General features: G+C 48.0%; 1 pseudogene; it reads right to left on the bottom strand.

Moving 5' to 3' along the window:
* Positions 1–281: 281 nt before the first annotated feature.
* LOC127760191 (pyrophosphate-energized vacuolar membrane proton pump-like) lies at positions 282–9,170 on the bottom strand (annotated as a pseudogene).
* Between the last annotated feature and the right edge of the window lie 502 nt (positions 9,171–9,672).

The raw sequence follows: 9,672 nt of genomic DNA, 5'->3' as shown, positions 1-9,672 counted from the left end.
TCTTACAGTGATTCGGTGGGGGTTCTCATTGCCTGTTGCACCTGCTTTGTCGGTTACCAATTTACAGTTCATCTTCCTTTGCTAGATTCCATTCCTAATGGTCCCGATTCCTCTTCGGAAGATTCACGCTGTCTTGTGAGTTCTGAACTGTTCTTACAAGGTACACCTTAGCCATTCCTCTTTAATTTGTTTATGTTTCGTTTCGTTTCTTTCCTTGTTTGTTGTTTTGTATTTTTGTGTTTGGCATGGAACTCTCAGGTGCTAGCCTGAATAAATACAGATAATCAAAATGATTGTTTACTCCGTGCGATTGTCACGCAACATTGTTCTCTATGACCATACAGACGTGCGTATGCTGTGTGTGATTGTGCTTCAGCTTGCTCTTCTCCGTTCACTTGAATATCAATCCTCCATGGGCGGCAAAGAATGGTGCGAAGACGAGAGATTCGACGGCCATGAGCTTGATCAAGATGTTGAGCGACGGCCCGGATGTGTCCTTGAGCGGGTCGCCAATGGTATCGCCGATCACCGCCGCCTTGTGAGCGTCCGAACCCTTGGGACCAAGTGCCTTTGCATGGTCGGATGCACCTGCCTGCGTTTCCAATTGGGGAGAACAAAAGAAGTGCACAGTTTCAGATGGAAATATCTCGAAATGTTTCATATTTCAATTGAAATGGAAAAATGTCTGAATTTAAAAGTAGAGTCAAGTCATCAGATTACCTCGATATATTTCTTGGCATTGTCCCAGGCTCCCCCACTGTTGGAAGCAGATATGGCAACCTACGAAGAAACCAAAAACGTTAACAATTCAGCTCAGTGTCATCATGCAGAACGTACACGCTGCTACTCCCTACTACACTACCTGCACGCCGGAAACGAGCGCGCCGGCGAGGAGGCCGGCGAGCGTCTGGACGCCGAAGAAGGTGCCGGCGACCAGCGGCGCGAGCAGCACCAGCGCCCCGGGGGGCATCATCTCCCTGAGCGACGCGTCGGTGGAGATCCTGACGCAGCTGGCGTAGTCCGGCGTGGCGCGCCCCTCCATCAGCCCCGGGATGGCGGCGAACTGCCGCCGCACCTCCTCCACCATCTTCAGCGCCGCGCTGCCGACGCTCTTCATCGTCATCGCCGAGAACCAGTAGGGCAGCATCGCCCCCACGACGAGCCCCACGAACACCTTGGGGTTCAGCACGTTGATCACCGCCATCCCCGCCCGGCTCACGAACGCGCCGAACAGCGCCAGCGACACCAGCGCCGCCGATCCGATGGCGAATCCCTGCAAGCACATATTAAACCATGTTCATCTTGATCACGAGTTATTCCACGTAGCCGATCAAATTCCTCAGTGTCGTCTACCTTGCCGATTGCGGCGGTGGTGTTACCGGCGGCGTCGAGGGCGTCGGTTCTTTGCCGGATCCGGTGGCTCATGCCGGCCATCTCCGCGATCCCACCGGCGTTGTCGCTGATCGGCCCGTAGGCGTCGATGGCGAGCCCGGTGGCGACCGTGCTGAGCATTCCCAGCGCAGCCACAGCAATACCGTAGATGGAGGCAAGCGTGAAGCTGACGTAGATGGACACGGCGATGGCGAACACTGGCACGATGACGGACTTGTACCCGAGGGCGAGCCCGAAGATGACGTTCGTCGCCGCTCCGGTCCTGCAGGAGTCGGCGACGTCCCTCACCGGACTGCACGAGGATTTTGGGCAAAGTCAAGCACTCTGAAAACCTTTGTATATCTTTCATTCTTACAAAATTTTCTGTACTAGAATTTTACTGTAGCAATTCCGGCACACTGTGTGCAAGTGAAATTACCTGTAAGCATTGCTGGTGAAGTACTCGGTGGTGAACCCGATCGCGAGACCTGCCCAAAGCCCGATTGTGACGCAGAAGAACAGATGCCTGCCATTATCATCATTGCCATTTACCAATGCTGAACTTTCCATATATCCGTGCCAAAATGTACATGGAGCAAGGGGCGATACACTGTTTTTGTTCATACCAGTTCTTGACTCGCTTCACCTCTCCAAAGTCGAACATGGTGAACTCGTGGGGGAGGGCTGTGAAGGTGACGACGAGGACGCCGACGGTCATCAGCACGGTGGAGATGAGCAGCTGCAGCTTCAGCGCCGGCGCGACGCCGTCGACGGTCTTGACCCTGTAGAGGTCAGTGGCGAAGAGCGTGGTGATCAGGCAGACAATGAGGCCGGCCGAGCTTATCAGCAGAGGGTACGACACCGCCGCGAAGTTGTGGTCAGCGCCGAACGACGAGATGGACGCGACGAACAGCGCCGCGCAGGTGGACTCGGCGTAGGAGCCGAACAGGTCGGAGCCCATCCCGGCAATGTCGCCGACGTTGTCACCCACATTGTCAGCGATCACCTGCACCAACACAAAATGAGCAAACCTTCACAATAATTTACGGCAACAATATTGCTTCCAACTTTAATGACCACATTTTCCGTCATTAATATTTTTCTTATGTAGTCACTAGTACAGATCCGGCCATCCTTAACAAGTCATTTGTGTCGAGCTAATGCGACCCGTTTCGGTTCAAAAAGTATCCCGTTTAATATATGACTATCGGGGATGATCCGTCACTGATATAAGTCATTTTTGTTGGGTCGTAGTTCTAACACGTCACGGATGACCTATAAAGGGTCACAACCATGCCCCGTCACCGATTTAAAATCATTTTTGTCGGGCAATTAAAAAGCTTTCAGATAAATTGAATGGTACATGCAACTCGATGTAGGAAAATACTACTTACCGCGGGGTTTCTCGGGTCATCCTCAGGGATGTTCCTCTCAACCTTGCCGACAAGATCGGCGCCGACATCCGCGGCCTTGGTGTAAATCCCACCACCAACCCTCCCAAACAGCGCCATGGACGATCCACCGAGCCCATAGCCGGTGATCGACTCGTACAGCCCTTCCCAGTCATCGCCATAGTAGAGACCAAACACCTTGATGGCGACGTAGAGCACCAGAAGGCCCAGGGACGCCAGGAGGAACCCCATGACGGCGCCGGACCGGAACGCGGCGGCGAACGCCGGGCCGATGCCTCTCCTCGCCTCTACCGTGGTCCTCGCGTTCGCGGCCGTGGCGATCCGCATGCCGAGGAAGCCCGACGCGACGGAGGTGGCGGCGCCGAGGAGGAAGGCTATGGTGCTGAACACGGCGTTGGCCAGCGCCGGCTTGCAGGCCTTGCCTCTGGTGTACTGGCAGGGCTGGCTTTCGGTGCTGAACCGGTGTACGGACCCCAGGAAGAGGAAGATGACCACGGCGAAGACCGCCGTGAAGGCGGCCAGGTACTTGTATTGCGTGAACAAGAACGAGTTTGCTCCTGAATGCAAACATGAATCATTTGTCACACGGTTAATTGTAAAAAAAAAATTCAGACACGAACTGATAGTTGTAGGATTAATCCTAGCAAATTAATAAATTTGTTAGACACTGGTAGATATTTACTATCTCCATTTTCATATAGCCCTTTGCTCTGTGGACCATAATAACACATAAAAATCCAACCTTTTGTCAGTAATGACAAAAGAGAGTATGCGTGCAGATATCAATATATGCCGAGGCGGGGTATGGCCCATCTTTCAGAAATTTAGTCGGAGCAACTTCCTACCCCGATTGTTCTTTGCATAGTATTGACACTTTTTTTTGAATAGATATGGCTTAACTGTATCAAACTTTTTTTTAAACAATAATTGTACCAAACTTTTTTTCCGAGACAAATTACATAATTGGCATATGGTCTTGCTCTATACTGTTGCGGGTGAGAATACCGATTTTCCTATATTATAATCCCTACACCCCTACACTTTTGCCGCCCCTTTGCTCGCTCTCCAGCTGTCCCCATTGCTAGGGTTCCACTCACCCGCTTGCTATCCTTTCACTTTGTTGGCATTGTCACATTAAAAGATTAAACCTTATAATTATTGAGATTATGTTATTATAGCTTTTAGAATTTCTGCCCCCTCCCTACTCCTTTGTCACCCCTCTGCTCGCCTACCCACCACTACTCTTCCTCCTTATCACCATCAACTTTATAAAATTGAATTATCATCACAAGCGTTCTGTTGCACTGCATTACTCATTTGTTGTCCCTCGGGTCGCCTTCCTATGACAACCACAGCCCAAGACCGTACCCAGCAATTTTAGGCCCTAGTGAGAAACATAAAACAAAACCTTATATTTAGAAAATATCAATAAAAGTGATACTAAATTGTTCAAAAAATATATTACGTAAATGGTGGCAGTCACCTCCTTAAGTAAGAAAAATAAGTGCTTCTTAATGTAGTTATTCGATTTTCTTTACCAAGCAGAAAAATGGAATGTTTAGTACCTAGAACGCACATTCATATCACTGTTATAAACTATATTTCTTTAAGGTTGCCATGATTATTATTGAACATCTATTGGACCCAAAGAAAAATAAATATGTTCTAGCCAAATCAGTACATCAAGATGAGGGGAGCTTTTAAAAATACAAAATGAATATGATAAAAACATATTGGAAAATAGTGTCTTGTATTGAAATATGAGAATTTTGGGGCCCTTGATTTTTGGGGGCCCTGTGTGGTCAGATGGCACATGGCCATCGACGGCACTGCCACTGCCTCCCTATTCCTTTGTCGCCCCTTCATTCGCCTGCCTGCCACCCTTCTCGTTCATTATCAGCGCCACCTTATAAAATAAAACCTATTCTCTCTAAATCGAACATTGTGTACTGTATTTCTCTTTTTTAAAGATATTTTTCTGCTTTTTTTCCCGTAGTTGGCATTGAAAACCAAACAAATTGTCTCAATTAATCTTAAGTTTAGCACCAGATAAATGGTCTGTTGGTTTTCTGTGTGAATGCATGTTGCATGCATGATACTACATGAGTAAGGTCAACACAGGGCAGCTAGCGTCTAATCTCTCCGTTCCAAAATAAACAAATCTAGTACGAGATATAATACATTTTAATACTATGAATATGAACGTACCTCCTAAAATAGTCATAACTTTTCTAAAAAGATAAATTAATAAGAGATATATTACTTTACAAATATACAAGGTCAAATTTGACTTCTACAAGTTGTAAAAAAAGAATAAATTAAACTGAAATTAGTTCATGTATTTTCACAGTTATAATTGTTATAGCTTATAGAAGTTGAATTTGAACTTGCATGTTTGCATCATGAGATATCTCATATAAATATTTTTCTTAGCTTCTTTCAAGGTGACATGTAAGAAACAAGAGGATATCCTCTCCAGAGAAGAAAACACTTTCCCTGTCAATAAGAGGTCAAAATTCAACTAAAGCCCGGTAGAATTCAATATCCTAGACCTAGTGCTAGCATCCACCAGTTTTAGGAGTACACACTCACATATTCAATAAATGTGTGCGCACATGCCCCTTGTACTCTATAAAAAGAAGCCCAATATTTAAGATCAAACTAGTGGGGAAACAAATGCAATGCAAGCTATATTGATTGGGGAAGTATCAAGTGGGCAACCCCTAAATTGAGTGCAACCATGCGCCGTCATTTTGCACCATGGGATCTAAGATGTGTTGTCTAGGTCAAGCCGCTCTTCCCCACCGTGTTTTTTTTTTTGAAAAAATGTCCTTCTCCATTGTTTTTTCGTGTTCTATTCCTTGGCTCCCTCACTCCTCTCTTCCTCCCGCTCTCCCTTCACCACGAGTAAAAACTGCACTTACACCATGTAAAAAATACTCACCTGATTGAATCTGAGTAAAAAAAAGGTACAAATAGCTCAATTTAGGGGTAAAAGAATTACCCAAAGATTATTTTTTAAAATGAAAAGTGCTTTGGTGTTGCTGGGGGCCGCGGGGGGGGGGGGGGGGGGGGGGGGGGGGGGGGGGGGGGGCGGGTGGGGGGGGGGTACAGGTGCTGGCGTTGAGGGGTCACCATCCACGACATCCGCTGTGCCGGCCATCTACTGGCGGTAGCAGTAAAATGTAAACGGGCCAACCCACGAGGCCTATGATAGGCAAAATTTAGCGGGTAACTCGCGGGTTACCTACTAATTTAACTTATAAACGGGTTTATGGGTTGACCCACTTGCTAGATGTGGCAAGCCGGGCCACGATGCAAAAACCTATGGATTACCCCTTATTTGACCTATAAGTGAGCTCGCGAGTCAGTCCGCTTGCATCTCTAAGTAGCACGAGTAGATGTGGTGGCAGTGACGAGATGGAGCAGTAGATCTAGCGACGGGGACAAATGGTGTCATGGGCTGCAGACTCCAAATCAGGCATGAGGGACGGGAGGGTGAGCCACCGACATTGGATTGGGTGTTGAGGATGCGTGGGACAAGCAGATCCAGTGCAGTGACGAGGAGGAACAACCAATCCAGCGATGTCTGTGAGCAGGGAGAGCGGATCTGCTTGTTGGAATGGCTATATATCCATTAGAGAGATGAACGAGGTCATGATGACTACTCCACCGTGCTAGATTCGATGACCTTGGTCTCCACATGGCACTGCCATTGTTGTGTGCACCAAGCTGCTGGTCGTGTTGCCGCTCGATGTCTTGCCGGTCTCAGCGCCGCTCGCACGCCTCATCTCTCGCCTTAGAGCATCTCCAACAACCTCTCCAAGTGACTTTCTAAGCCAAATTTTAGCCATTCTAGCCAAAAAAACGTTCTCCAACAGCCTCTCCAACCGGGCTGGCCAAAACCCCCCCTCCACTAGCCAAACTTGGCCAGCCAAAAATCATTGGCCAACCATGGGCCCCACACAGATTCTCCTCCCATCTCCTTGCCGGCTCTCCTCTCTCACATAGCCCCCAGCGCCGCCGGCGCCGTCGTCAGCCGCGATGGCCGCTGTTGTCCGCGCTGTCGCCAGCCACGACCACTGCCATCGTCCACGCCGTCGCCAGACGACCTATGCCGCCGTCCGCTTCGCCAGACGAACTTTGCCGCCGTCCGTGCCGTCGTCGTGCGACCTCTGCCGCCTCCACGCAACTGGTGTGGGGCGCCGAGGCCGGCGCACCTGGAGGAGATGAGGAGCCGATCAGTGAGGATGGCCTACCCACCAACGGCAGTGCAGACAACGGCAACCGCTCTGCCCTCCCCTCCCTTTCCCCGCAGCGGCTCCTCCTCCTTGATCTGCCCGCCCACGCCGTCGTCCTCGATCTGCCTGCCCAGCACCGCCGTCGTCGCCTTCCTAGTGCGGCGAGGCAGGGAGGGAGTTGCGGCGGGGCGGCTCAACGCCTTTGCCACCACCTCCGCAGCGTCGCCACCACCGATCCCGCTGGCACCAGTAGGAGCACGAGAAGAGGATTGGAGAGAGGGGGAGGAAGAAGAAAGAGGAGGAGAATGACAGGTGGGGTCCATTGGTTAATAGAGACTAGAGAGTGGAATGTAGAGAGTCTGTTGGAATAGAAGACAAATTTAACTCTCTATGTTTTTGTTAGGCTAGCCAAATAGGTATTTGGAGAGTTAAAAATGGCCACTCTGTTGGAGATGCTCTTAAGAACAGAGGAAGGGGGAGAGAAGAGAGATTAAGAGAGATGATGGGAAGAGGGAGCTAGGGACTAAATAAAAAAAAAACATTGGATGCATGTTTTTTTTTCTCGTTAAGAAAATGTGCGGTGGGAAGGAGGGGATGTTACATTTCTAATCCAACGGTGCAAAATGGGGTTTCCATGTTTGCATTGAATTGGGGTTTGCACCTGGTACTTTCCCATGTTGATTGTTCTTGCTTCTAGCAATATACTGCACTTAAATTAATTAATGGACCAAACTAGCACTGGTTAATAGCGGGTCATGTAAGATAGCTACGCAAACTAGGTCAAATGGGAAAAATGGGTATTGTGCTTCTTATCTAAGAAAACAAAGACCTCTTCCAAAGGAAACGGAGAAGAAACTGGTGGATACAAGACTCGGAGCAGGAGCGCGTGTTTTTACAACTTGTGCTAATATTACTAAATCAAAGCTTTGACCAGATGACGCCTTTGCTTAGGCGAGGCTAATTGCAATATCATGGATGACTTCATTCACAACTGACTTACGGAATAGAAAGTTGGACAACAAAAAGATCTAATTAGCCGATTAATTTTTTCTTGCTAGGCGTGTACGTGGTGGAAAGTTAATATGCAGTGGAAAGGAAACAATTGTTAGGGAATCTTGGTGTACTTAATCCTGAACTTTGTTGAATTTGATAATATTTCATTTGCACATTTATTTCTGGTACCATCCCAAAACAGAGTTATTGGTTACTAAGTTTCACACATACACACGTGTATATATATATATATATATATATATATATATATATATATATATATATATATATATATAAAAAATCATGTCATGGTCAGCATCGAAGGATGAAAAAAATGAAAAAATGGCCTGAAATTGTTACCTGCTTCTTCAGCATTCAACGTAAATCCATCGAGTATTGCGAGATCATATTTAGTTTACTTCTGCTTTGCTTATATTATCACAAGAAAAAAAATTCCCCCCCAAAAAAACTAAGTATGCAAAAAGAAAAAAAAATCTCCCCAGTAATATAGGGGAAAAAAAAATCAACCGTAAAGCCAGGAATGGAAAAAGATTGCTGGCTTTACTACAACAAACCAAGCGAAGAACAGTATAGTTGACAACGGAGCCCAAATGCCGAACGGCAAGACCGATTCTACCGAAGAATTAGGGCTCAGCACACAGAGAGAGAGATCGATCGAAACTCACCAACCCGAATGGCGCTTTGGATCTCCGCGCACCTCACCATCGCGGCCACGCCGCCGTCGCCGTCGGCCTCCTCGTCGTCCCCGCACCCGCCGTCGTCGTCGTCGACCTCGCCCTCCGGCCGGAACACGGCCCGCCCGGCGCCGCCGTTCCGGGCGGCCGCCGCGGCGGCGGAGTAAGGGGACACCTTCACCCTCGACACGAGGAGCCACTGCCAGACCGCGAACGCGATGCCGACCGCCGCGCACGCCGGTATCACCGCGTCCGCCGCGGACACCATCTCGTCGCAACGCGCGCGCCGCCCCGGCGATCGATCGATCGATCGAGAGAGAGGCGCGTAGGTTTGGTTTGAACGAACTGAACCTGGCAGCGACGGGCGAGATATATTGCGGCGAGTTGTTGAGTGTTTTAAGGGAGAGAGAGTGAGGAAGAGAGAGGTGGTAACTGCGTGCCAAGACTGGCAATATCATTCAGAGGAGAGAGCACCTACCGGCCTCCTATACGTGTTCAAATTAGGAGGTTTTTTGTTTTGCGGGTAGTGTTTAAATGATTAGTTCTAAATTTAACAAAATACATGCAAGTAGAACTAGGCTTGTTCAAGCAAAAGATTATCTGAGTAAAATTAGTCTGCAATGTACAATTTTATTCGTTTGCCCTGATCATATCAACTGGTCAGACGCATGCCTTGCGCTGCCAATCGTGCTCATAAAAGTTTAAAACATGAAGAAAAAAAAACTAAAGCCTACCCCCTCCGATAAAAAAGAATCCTAAGTACATGATGTGATACATACTAGTACTATGAATCTGGATAGCCCTGTCCAGATTCGTAGTACTCGAATATGTTACATCATGTACTAGATTTGATTTTTGGAGGTTGTCCAGATTCATAGTACTATGATGCAAAATGTGTTACATTCTACATTAGGTTTGTTTTTTAAGGATGGAAAGGGTACATGCCAATCTTGTTTAACC

Source organism: Oryza glaberrima, chromosome 1 (assembly GCF_000147395.1).
Source record: "Oryza glaberrima chromosome 1, OglaRS2, whole genome shotgun sequence".
NCBI classification, from domain to species: Eukaryota; Viridiplantae; Streptophyta; class Magnoliopsida; order Poales; family Poaceae; genus Oryza; species Oryza glaberrima.
This window is presented reverse-complemented; position numbering and strand designations above follow the sequence as displayed.